The sequence below is a fragment of the Colobus angolensis genome, unplaced genomic scaffold, assembly GCF_000951035.1.
Source record: "Colobus angolensis palliatus isolate OR3802 unplaced genomic scaffold, Cang.pa_1.0 Scaffold95, whole genome shotgun sequence".
Lineage (NCBI taxonomy): Eukaryota > Metazoa > Chordata > Mammalia > Primates > Cercopithecidae > Colobus > Colobus angolensis.
The window spans coordinates 8,409,459-8,421,818 of NW_012123487.1; the positions used below are offsets into that span (position 1 = coordinate 8,409,459).

Below are 12,360 nucleotides of genomic sequence, written 5' to 3' on the forward strand. Positions count from 1 at the left end.
GCAGCAAACCACCATGGCACACATTTACTTATGTAACCAATCTGCACATCTTGCACATGTACCTCAGAACTTAAAAAAAAAATTAAAAATCACTAAAAATAAAATGTTACAGAGAAACAAATATTTTAATAGATTTATAAATATAGATTTTTATTATCCTAAATAAAATACTTATTTAGTAATTGTCTATACATGCCAAAGTACTTTACAGAACTAATCTTGTAATGATTACATTATGTCTAAATTTTCAAATTTTTACCAAGCTACCTGGTAGTACATAATCAGTGCATATTCTCAATACAAAGCATATCTGCATAAGGCATTTGAAATCTATGTATATTGATATTATATTTTATAAATTATTAACTAGAGTACTATAATATGTCAGTGAAAAAGACAATTTCTAGAACATCAGATAGTCTTGTCAAAACTTCTAATTCATTGAAGCAACTTTGTACTGCTCTTTAGATAAAGTTCACTCTTAAAAGTCAATGTTTTTCATGTATATACCCAAATAAATGCATATATATGCATATATGACACATACTCTTGAATTTTATATATATGCCTACTTATTTACTTAAAAACACTTTAATACATGTATATACATATGAAGTAGCTATAGTACAGTGGTGAAGAACATGCATTTTGAAGTCAGAGTGCTTGGGATCAAACCCTGGCTTTGTCATTTGCTAGCTTTGTAACCTTAAACAGCTTACTAAACTTACCCTGCCTCAGTTTCTTTATCTGTAAAGTAGGAATAATGTTAGTTATGTATTGATTAGATTGTTATGACAATAAATGAATTAAAACCTCAGAAGGGTGTCTGACAATTACTAAGCACTTGATAAATATTAGTTACCACTATTTTAGTTTTGCTTTCAGATATTCAAGTCTATATTATTGCTTATTAAAACATGAATAAAAATTGCTCAGAAGTTTTGATCCAGTGAAGGTGACATACATACATATATGTATTTTTATATATGTTATATATATAGAGTGTGTGTGTGTATATATATATATGTAATCTTTTAATACTGTGTGATAAGCTTAACAGTCGTATTTAGAAGGGGAAGAGATACCTAACACAGGGAGTATGGGCAGTGGGGTTCGGGAAAGGCTTCCAAATGAAGATAACGCTTAAGCTATTTTAAGGGAATTCACCTTGTTGGGAGGTGAGGGAGAGAGGATTTGTGCAGAGAGAAGAGTATGTGCAAAGAGACTGAAGTAGGTGTTGAAAGCGTGGCATGTTCAGAGACCTAAGAATGGAAGGGTGTGGAATATGTGGAGAGGAAGAAGAGAGCCACCTCATGAAGACATTTGTATCTTATACTAATGGTTTTGGGCTTTTTCTTAATGGTAATGGAGAATCACTGAAGGGCTCATAATGCAAGTATTGGTATTTTTGAACCATCAATCAATTCACTCACAAATACATTATCCCAAATGGCAACCAGAGTCAGTTCCCAGTCAATGATGAGTCTCTGAGAGGTTTTTAACAGTGAGCAACAAAGGCGAATGTTTCATTAATGTACCCATCCTGTATTCTTCATTCAGTCTGATTTTTCTGTAATCTTAAATCATTTAGTCCTTATAATGAAAACTAGACAACTATAATATGTGTAATCATCTTTTATCTGCAATTTGTAACAGCACATAAGTAGTAGTAATTTTGACTCTAATATGGCTTTCAGCCATATGTGCTATTCTCATTTTATACCAAGAAATTGGCCATGTCATCATCCCAGACTGAGTGGTCATACTACTTCTAGATCTGTGGTCATATTTTCTGTCCAAAGCGAACCGATTTTTGTAGTTTTCTTTAGACTCTCAAGGACTTCTTCTTTGTATATTGATTTACTGGGACATAAGGTATCACTGCCGGTAGGTATGTGGAGGCACACACGTCTTAAACTTAGCCTATAGTCACAGGTACAAGGGAGCCATGCAGGAAACTTCTGACTCCTATTGGTGATGGTAGTAGTGCTAAACATAAAATTTGCCATACTTTGGGAACAAAATCAGAACTAGGAGAGACAATAATTGATCATATGTATTACTTAGCACTTCATTCTTTCTCATGTTGTGAAATATAAGTTTAGGAGGTTTATTAGTTCACACTGTGTATGGTTTTGAGCTTGTCCCTCAATATTCTTGGGATTCAGTTTTCTTCATATGATTCCTGGATGTGTTGGGCTACAGCATTTGGAAAATCATACCCCTATTAAATTAAATTGTTGAGCAGCGACAATGTAGGAAGTTCTACATGTACTGTTGATTTACATCAGTGTTGTATTCAAATTCATCAATTTTCTGAAGTAGAAAGCCTTGTGTAGTCGAAAGACAACTGAAATTTAAGGTAAGAAACCTGAGATTTTTCATTGAACATATGTATACTTACTAAGTGTGGCTGCTCCCTAGGAGCTATCATACAAAGATAACTGAAGTATGTTCTTAACTTTGAAGATCTAAGGGAAACAGATGTGCAGGATTAATTGTGAAAATATATCCTTACCTCTTTCAGATCTTTTATTAAGTGTTATTCTTTCTACTGAGGCCTTTCCAGGCTGTCCTACTTAGAACTGTATTCATCTTCAAGTGCATATTTTCTAGTGTGACTAATACTGCCATGAACATTCGTGTGCGTGTGTCTTTATGGTAGAATGATTTAAATTCCTCTGGGTATATACCCAGTGATGGGATTACTGAGTCCAGTGGTAGTTCTGCTTTTAGTTCTCTGAGGAATCACTGTACTGCTTTCCACATGGTTGAACTAGTTTACATACCTGCCAACAGTGTGTAAGTGTTCCCTTTTCTCTGCAACCTCACCAGCCTCTGCTATTTTTTGACTTTATAATAACAGCCATTCTGACTGGTGTGAGTTGGTATCTCATTGTGGTTTCGATTTGCATTTCTCTAATAATCAGTGATATCGAGCTTTTTTTCATATGCTTGTGGGTCGCATGTATGTCTTTTGAAAAGTGTCCGTTCATGTTCTTTGCCCAATTTTTAATGGATTTGTTTTTCCCTTGTAAATTTAAGTTCCTTATGGATGTTGGATATTAAACCTTTGTCAGATGCATACTTTGCAAAGACATGGAATCAACCTAAATGCCAATCAATGACAGATTGGATAAAGAAAATATGGTACATATATATACCATGGAATACTATGCAGCCATAAAAAAGAATGAGATCATGTCTTTTGTGGGAACATGGATGGAGCTGGAAGCTATTATCCTTAGCAAACTAATGCAGGAATAGAAAGGCAAATACCACATGTTTTCACTTACAAGTAGGAACTGAATGATGAGAACTCATGAGCACAAAGAAGGAAACAAGAGATACTGTGGTCTACTTGAGAGTGGACAGTGGGAGGAGGGAGAGGAATAGAAAAGATAACTATTAGGTACTGGGCTTAATACCTGGATGATGAAATAATCTGTACCACAAACCCCTGTGACACAAGTTTACTGATGTAACAAACCTTCACATATACTCCTGAACCTAAAATAAAACTTAAAAGAAATCCTGCCACCCAACAAATGCACTTTCCAGCTGTTTTCCCTGCTCATTTTCTTTTCCTTGTCATCATCATCAAACATGCTATAACTGACATGTTCTATATTTTACTTTTTAAAAACTTATTATCGGTTTTCCCCTTCACTCCTACCAGTTTCATAAGGACAGAGATTTTTTTCATGGCACTAGGTGTTGGGCACAGAGTCATTGCTCAAAAATATTTGTTGAATGAAACAAATGGATAAAAGAGTAAATCAATAATGAGGGACTCTATGGGAACAAAGGGAAGAATGATTATTTCTGCCTGTGGTCCAGGTGGGATTAACAGAATTTGATCTTAGTCTTGAAAAATAAGTAGTTTACTGAGTATTGAAGAAAGAGGAGGAAAAAGGATGACTTGAGAAAGCAATTCTAGTCTTGACTTGGCCATTGACTTGTGGCATAATTTACTGTCTTTGAGCTTCTGCTGGACCTGAGGGTATATGCTAGCTTTCACTTCCACTTTAGGATTCTGCCTTTCTCTCTTCCCTCATGGCTTGTATGAATAAACTTTGCATCTCAACTAATCAGACTCCAAAACCTATTATTTAGGGGGTTACTTAAAAATGATGGCTCTTATTATATAGTTTTAAGTCATCTGAAATGTTCAGTCTACAATGCCTTGACCTGCCTTAAATTTCAGGAAGCTGTCAGGAGCAAGTATCACAGAAGTTATGACTAGCAGGCCTGCCTAAAGAAGATGTGAGAGAGAACTCAAGTTCAAATTTGGTTTATTTTATTTTATTGTAGTAAGAACAAAACATGAGATGTATCCTCAACAGGTTTTTAGGTGCTTAAAACATTATTATTAACTTTAGAATTTATTCATCTTTCATAAATGAAACTTTGTACCTGTTGATCAGCAACTTCTCATTTTCCCAAGTCCCTAGTCCCTGGCAGTCACCACTCTACTCTCTTTCACTACTATGAATTTCACTACTTTAGTATCTCGTATAAATTGTCCCGTGCAGGATTTGTTTTTCTGTGAGTGGCTTATTTAACTTGGTATAATGTCCTCAAGGTTCATTCATGTTGTCACATATTGCAGGATTTCCTTCTTTTTTAAGGTTGAATAATATTCCATTTTATGTATATGCCACATTTTACTTGCCAATGTATATTTAGGTTGTTTTCGTATTTTAGTTATTGTAAATAATGCTACAATGAATATAGGAGTACAAATATCTCTCTGAGATTCTCATTATAATTCTTTTGGATTAATTTGCCGCAGTGAGACTGCTGGTATGTAGTTTTATTTTTAATTGTTTGAAGAACCTTTATACTGCTTTTCATAGTGGCTACATTTGCTTTTACACTGAGAAATATCCCTAAACTTCTGAGGATCCAAGCAGCACACTTTCATTAAAATATTTACTTTTTGCAGCCAGAGAAATGAAACCTAGGAGAAAAGTACATTTAACAATTTTTTTTTTGAAATTTCTAAGGGCTTCACAAAATCTATTTGATCTGTCTTACTAACTACAGTAATAAAAACCAAGTTCACCAACATTCTGTTTTGAAATTTGACTTTCTTGAGATAGTTTAGTTCTAACTGTATATAAATTGTTTTACAGAGTCAATAAATCACTAATTAGTAGATATAATTAGTCTTATTTCTGAACTGAATAAACAATGGATCTTCCAACCCTGACATTTATTTGTGTATGGGAGCCAATTATAACAAAGTACATATGCTGGTATCACGTAAAAGTTGAATGAAATAAAATATATCATGAAAAAAACTAATGAGCTGTGCCTCATTAATTATTTTTGGTATGATATTTATTGCTAAAACTATATAAAAATGTTTACCTTATATTTCTTTTTGTACAAAATAAAACAAAAATAAGTTTTTAGAGTTTATTAATTTACAAACCCCTTTATTTATACACGTGCAGTTGTTTTCTTAATACTACTTATGCAAAATGACTTTTAATTGAACATTTTAAGAGATGATTGCAGATTCACATGTAGTGGTAATAAATAATACACAGAAGCCCTTGTACACTTTGCTCAGTTAACCCAGTAGCCACATTTTACAAAACTGTAGTAGAATATTATAATCAAAAAGTTGACATTGACACCATCTACTGGTCTTATTCAGGTTTCTCCAGTTTTATTTGAACCCATGTGTGTATAAGTTCTACATCGTTTTATCGCCTGGGTAGGTTCTTGTGTTCACCACCGCTGTCAGGATACTGAAAGGATAGATTTATTCACCTTTTATAACCATATCCACCTTCCTCCAAAGCCCGCCCAATCCCTAACCTGTGGCAATCACCAATCTGTCCTCCGTTTCGGAAATTTTATCATTTCAAAAATTTTATATAAATAGATAATAGCGTGTGAAATCTTTGGGACTGACTGTTTTTCACTCAGCATAAAGCCTCTGGAGTTTCATCCTAGGTTACATGCGTAACAACACATTCCTTTATTCTGAGTTTTCTGAAGTGTGTATGCAGCACTGTTTATTAAATCATTCACCCGTTATTACTGGGGCTGATTTCAGTTTCTGACTATTACAAACAAAGTTGCTGTGAACTTTAGTACACAGGGTTTTGTGTGAATATAAGTTTTCATAATTCAGGAATAAATGGCCGAGCATACAGTTAATGGATTGTATGTAAAATATATAAGAAACCTCAAACTATTTTACAGAATAGTCATACTATTTTATATTCCCAACAGTAATGTATGTTTGTTCCAGTCACTCTACATCCCTGTCAGTCTTTGGTGTCACTGTTGTTTTATTTTACCCATTCTGATAGGTATATAATGGCATCACAAGTTTTCAATAATTATGTTTGTGGTCTTTTAGTTTTGCTAAGAGCCTTACTCTATACTCTAAGCCATAGTAATAGATTGCCAAGGAGAATTAAAAAATTATATAATAACACAATCCTTGTACAAAAATAAGATAATTTTATAATTATGTTTAATAAACATAATGGTTCATTTCTTCTCTGAAATGAGAACATTTATTATTATAAATACTTCATAAGCTAAGCTTATTTCATTTATTTATTTTTGTGTATCTTCAGTCATTTCTTGGTACACTTGTAAAAACTGTTATACCACATATTGTGCAGATATATTTTAACAGTATAAACATACTAACAAATATAAAAACTGTTGCAAAGCACTTGTATTTCAAATTAATATGAGCTTTCAAGCCAGCTTTCATAGATAGGGCATATCTAATCAAAATACTTATTTAGAGGCCAGTCATGAAGTAAGCTACTCTTCTATTTATATTGGGTTTTATCTTTTCATATATATTATCTTACTTGATCTTCACAACAACTCTGTAAGGAAGTCATGGTGTTTTACAAATGAAGAAATTCTGACTATATTGCTAGTTAGGTCTTGTTTAAGACTGCAGGGCTAATAATGGCCTGATGGTAGAACTGTGACTGGGATCCATGTCTAATCTGGATCCATGTATTCTGCCTAGTGAAAGCAGAAATGAATACACAGACACTGGGTAAATAATAAAGTCCATGATTAATTTTAAAGGCTAATGCTTGCCGTGTGAACACTCTTTTATAGCTAACTTCAAATTGGCATTAAGTGCTGTATTGTTATGATTCAAAACATAGCATTCTCTAGCAATTTACTTCGAATTCAGCTAGCATTTATTGAGCTACTAATATGAGAGGTGCTCTTTTAGGTTGTACTATATACATCCAAATATTAATTAATTTTGATGAGAGTTTGCTACGAGTTTTAAAAATTGTTGCCCCAGACCCAGGTAGCCAGTTTGTCTTTCAAGAGTTATATCTTTTTATTAAAGTTCAGAGACAGTCAGAGTGGGTAAATTATTGTTCAAATAATGGTCAGTTGAAAACATCTTGTTCTTACACAGATAATCAGCAAAAGTGGGTTTATAAAATTTCATTTCTCTTTGCTCAGTATTGCTCTCCTCTATAGCTTCAGTTTCAGAGACCAAATCCCATAGTTTTGTTAATGTATACTAAAATATATAATAAGAAAAATCTATTCAATGTAAAATTTTGATGATCTATCTAAACTATTTGTCTTTGCTGACTAAAAGGGAACTATATAAGATTTTATCAAGAGAAGTCTTTTAGGTATCAGGTTATATTTTAGCGATCACTGATTTAAAGTTATCTATATTCTATAAAAATAAAGATATGGGGCTCCAAGTGTGGCAGTCTGTCAATCTTGACACCTTCTGTCTTTCACTGTCATGGTCAGTTCTTCACTAAGTCCTATTGATTCTTACTAAATGTCTCTCAAGGTCTGCTAGGTCCTAGATGCTTTACCACCTCCCCATTAGGCCACAGCATAACTGCAGTAGCCTCTTGACTGGGTCTCTTCCAAATCCTCTTCCCCACTCCAGCAAGAGTGTTTTAAAATGCAAAAGTAATTACGTTCCTTCTCTACTTACAATCTTTCAAAGGTTTCCTATTGTCCTTGGTATAAAGTCCAAACTCTGGCACCGACTGAGGGTTTTGTCATCTTTCTAACCACATATCTTGCCACTTTTCCTTCGCTATAGACTTCCAGCTTCCCTGACTTTTTCCAGGTTTTCTCATGGCAATCCCCCTTCCTGGATCACAATCCTTTCAGCCTGCCTAACATATAATTTGATTTCATTAAAGTTTTTCTCTGCCCCCCATAGGCTCTCAAAGCACTCTGAACTTTTGTCATGATGTTCATATACTATACTATGCTTGTTGTTGTTGTTTCGAGATGGAATCTCGCTCTGTCGCCAGGCTGGAGTGCAGTGGCGCGATCTCGACTCACTGCAACCTCTGCCACCTGCGTTGAAGTGATTCTCCTGTCTCAGCCTCCTGAGCAGCTGGGACTACAGGCATGTGCCACCATGCCAGCAAGCTAATTTTTTAAATTATTGTTATTTTTATTTTTAGTAGAGACGGGGTTTCACCATGCTGGCCAGTCTCGACTCGAACTCCTGATCTCAGGAGATCCACCTGCCTCGGCCTCCCAAAGTGCTGGGATTACAGGCATAAGACACCGCACCCAGCCCCATATACTATATACTATGCTATGTTTACTTGCATTTTGGTCTTCCTCCACTGTCCTGCAAGATCTCTCAGTGGGAACTAGCTCTGTTTGTTTAGTGCTGCAGTTTCTATGTCTAGTGCAATGACTGGAGTATGATCAACGTTCAATAAATAACAATTAAATGAATAAATGACGGGAAAAAATCTGCACTTACATACTTTTTTTCTATCTCTTTGTTGTCAATCAGAGGAGGCATGACTTATTAATAGCAGCCCTTAGATTGAAGGTGAATAGATTGACAAAATCTGAGTGATCACCACTGTGCACAATCACATTTCATCATAAACAAGTGTTAAGTAACCCCTTAATACTTTTGTATCAGTTGGACTGTAGAGCGACAATAATTAAACCATTAAATATTTGCCTCATATCCTTTCTTTCTATATGTAGGATTGGTAAGTAATGTAGATCTTAATATAGAATGTTTAGCATGAACAATATAGGCTGGGCGCAATGGCTCATGCCTGTAATCCCATTACTTTCTGAAACCAAGGTGGGCAGATCATTTGAGGTCAGGAGTTTGAGACCAGTCTGGCCAACATGGTGAAACCCTGTCTCTACTAAAAACACAAAAATTAGTCAGGTGTGGTGGTGGACACCTTTAGTCTCAGCTACTCAGGAGGCTGAGGTAGGAGAATCACTTGAACCCAGGAGGCAGAGGTTGCAGTGAGCCGAGATCATACCACTGCACTCCAGCCTGGGCAACAGAGCGAGATTCTGTATCAGTAAAAAAATATAATAATAATAATATAATGAATAGAATGAACAATATAAATATTTTCAGACATATATTGAAATAGACATATCTTGAAATATTTTCAGACATATCTTGAAATAGGCATATCTTGAAATGTCAGACATATCTTGACATATCTTGAAATATGTTTTCAGAAAACATATTTATACACTAATAAATTAATAAGCTATCTGATTTGGTCTTTTAAGCCTTGAAAAATGTTGAATAAGAATCAGTGAGTTGGTGTAATCACTTTTTTTTTTAACATGAGTTTCCTCATTAAATGCTTTCATAAATTCTTGTCATAACTTGATCAAATTGTAGAGACATGTAAAATTATCCTTCTTTTAAATGCACTGTCTTTTACAAACACAATTGTTTTAGTAACAAAAACATGTAAATGTAATTTAACTAATTAGCTCTGTCTATAAGCAAATCTCGCAATAAAACATTTAGCTCCATCTTTAAATCAACATCTCAGCCTGCAGTCTTGCCATTCTTAACTTATTGTGACAATAAAATTTAATTAACATTACAATGATCATGTTGGCATTTTGGATGAGTGTGTTTGTTAGGATGAACTATTGATCTTGTATAGGCATAAAATTTTATTATGTTTACAGAGAAGTGTGGAAATCTTTAAGTGACATCAGCTTTTCTTATGTTGGATATTTGGTTCAAGCTGTCACTAAATAAAATTTGGTTTTACTAATACATTTTCCTGATTTTAAAAACCACATATATGTGCTCTGGAGAAAAGAATAAAGAGAAAAAAACAAAACAAACACCCATAACCCCATTACCCAGAGATAATGAATATCTTACTATGTATCTTTACTGCCTTAAATATACATTCTCTTTTCCAACTTTGAGGATATAATACACACACACACACATATATACACACACACACACATATATGTATCAGGTTATATTTTAGTGATCATTGATTTGATCATTGATATATATATATATATATGAACTTATTTCCTGATTAATTTTTTTTTGAGACGGAGTCTTGCTCTGTCGCCCAGGCTGGAGTGCAGTGGCGCGATCTCGGCTCACTTCAAGCTCTGTCTCCTGGGTTCACACCATTCTCCTGCCTCAGCCTCCGTAGTAGCTGGGACTACAGGTGCCTGCCACCATGCCCGGCTAATTTTTTTGTATTTTTAATAGAGACAAGGTTTTACCATGTTAGCCAGGATGGTCTTGATCTCCTGACCTCGTGATCCACTTGTCTCGGCCTCCCAAAGTGCTGGGATTACAGGCGTGAGCCACTGCGCCCGGCCACATTTTTCCTTTTCATGTAATATTTCTCAAAAATGACACTTTTGAAATGGCTGTATAATGTTTCATAGTCCTAATTTTGGTAAGTAAAGAGTTGCCAGTTTCTCCCATTTTAAAATAACACTATAGACATTATAAACAATATTAAAATAAGTCTGGAAACAGTTGATACATTTGACAAATGATTAATATCCTTAATAGATTAAAACCTTTCCAGGAACTAAGATAAACAGATGTCCTGATAGAAAAATGAACAAAATATAAAAACAACAATTGAAAATGTGAGAAGTGTTCATATTTAGTCAAATATATCCACACAGAATTAACACTTTACTATAATCTTTGACCATAAGCTTGGCAGAATTTAAAAACCATGTTGTTAAAATAAAGGAAAGAGAGCAGTTTAATAACAAGGTATGAATGCAACCTGGTAAAATCCCATTGATTTGGAAGACAAAGTTGCAGCCTCCCTCCCTTCCTCCCTTCCTCCTTTCCTCCCCTCCTCCCCTCCTCCCCTCATACCTTCCTTCCCTTCCTCCCTCCCTCCCTCCCTCTTTTTTTTCTTTCTTTTCTTTCTTTCTTTTGACAGGTGCTTGCTCTGTCACCGACGACTGAGTGCAGTGTCAAGATCATGGCTCACTGTAGCCTTGACCTCTCAGGTTCAACTGATACTCTCACCTCAGCCTCTTGAGTAGCTGGGACTACAGGAGCGTGCCACTATGCATGACTGTTTTGTATTTTTTTTGTAGAGAGTGAGTTTCACCATGTTGTCCAGGCTGGTCTCAAACTCCTGAGCTCAAGTGATCCTCCTGCTTCAGTTTCTCAAAGTGCTGAGATTACAGGCATGAGCCACCATGCCCTGCCTAGCAATATGTATTTTAAAAGGCCATTCTGATATTTTATAACTATATTCCAGGAAAATATTCTGACATCTGGAAAAATAAGACATTTATTTATTTTTTAACAATAGGAAAAACTTATGCTAAAGATATTTAAAATATCTAAAATATGGGATTAAATGGTTACATAAATATACTATACCAATACAGTTGATTAATATTCAGTCATTAAAATGGAATAATATGCATCTATTGTTCTTTGAAAACATTCAGATTATACATCAGAATAATTTTATTTTTTGTTTTTATGTATAAATACATTCTTATTTGTTTAAAATTTAGGAGGTTATTATGATAAAAACTCTGAAAAATTTCTTAAACTTTATCTTCCTCTGTGAACTGAGGAGTAAAAATCACAATTAGAGATGCTTAAAGAAGTTCTTTTAAGAAATAATTTTACAAACCTGCTCATGTTATTAAGTAAAAAATATAATACATATTTGAATCATTGGTTTGGGTCTGCTGTGGCTTAAGTAGGTATTATGAACCAGTCCCATGTAAATATCTGCCACATTAAAACAATTGAAACCCCTTTTTGGAGCTCTCTGTAGGCCATGAAATTTCTGTAAAGGTAATAATAGCTAATATCTAGGGGTTCTTACTATATGTGGGACATTAAATTCTAAGTACTTTATGTATATTAACTTGAACCTCACAGTAATTCTATATCATAGGTATCAATTACCCCCTTTTTCAGAGGAGGAAACCAAACCAGAGAAAATGTTGGTATCTTGCTCTGGCCAGAGAGTTACTGAGTGGCTAAACTTGGGTTTGAATCCAGACAATCTGGCATTAGAATCACTGAACTATATGGCTTCTTAA

At 34.5% G+C, this 12,360-nt stretch overlaps 1 protein-coding gene across 1 annotated transcript in view; it reads left to right on the forward strand.

Moving 5' to 3' along the window:
• The window catches only part of ERBB4 (erb-b2 receptor tyrosine kinase 4), a 1,169,376-nt gene that overhangs the window by 131,109 nt on the left and 1,025,907 nt on the right, over positions 1-12,360 (forward strand). The gene's annotated exons all lie outside the window — the stretch shown is intronic.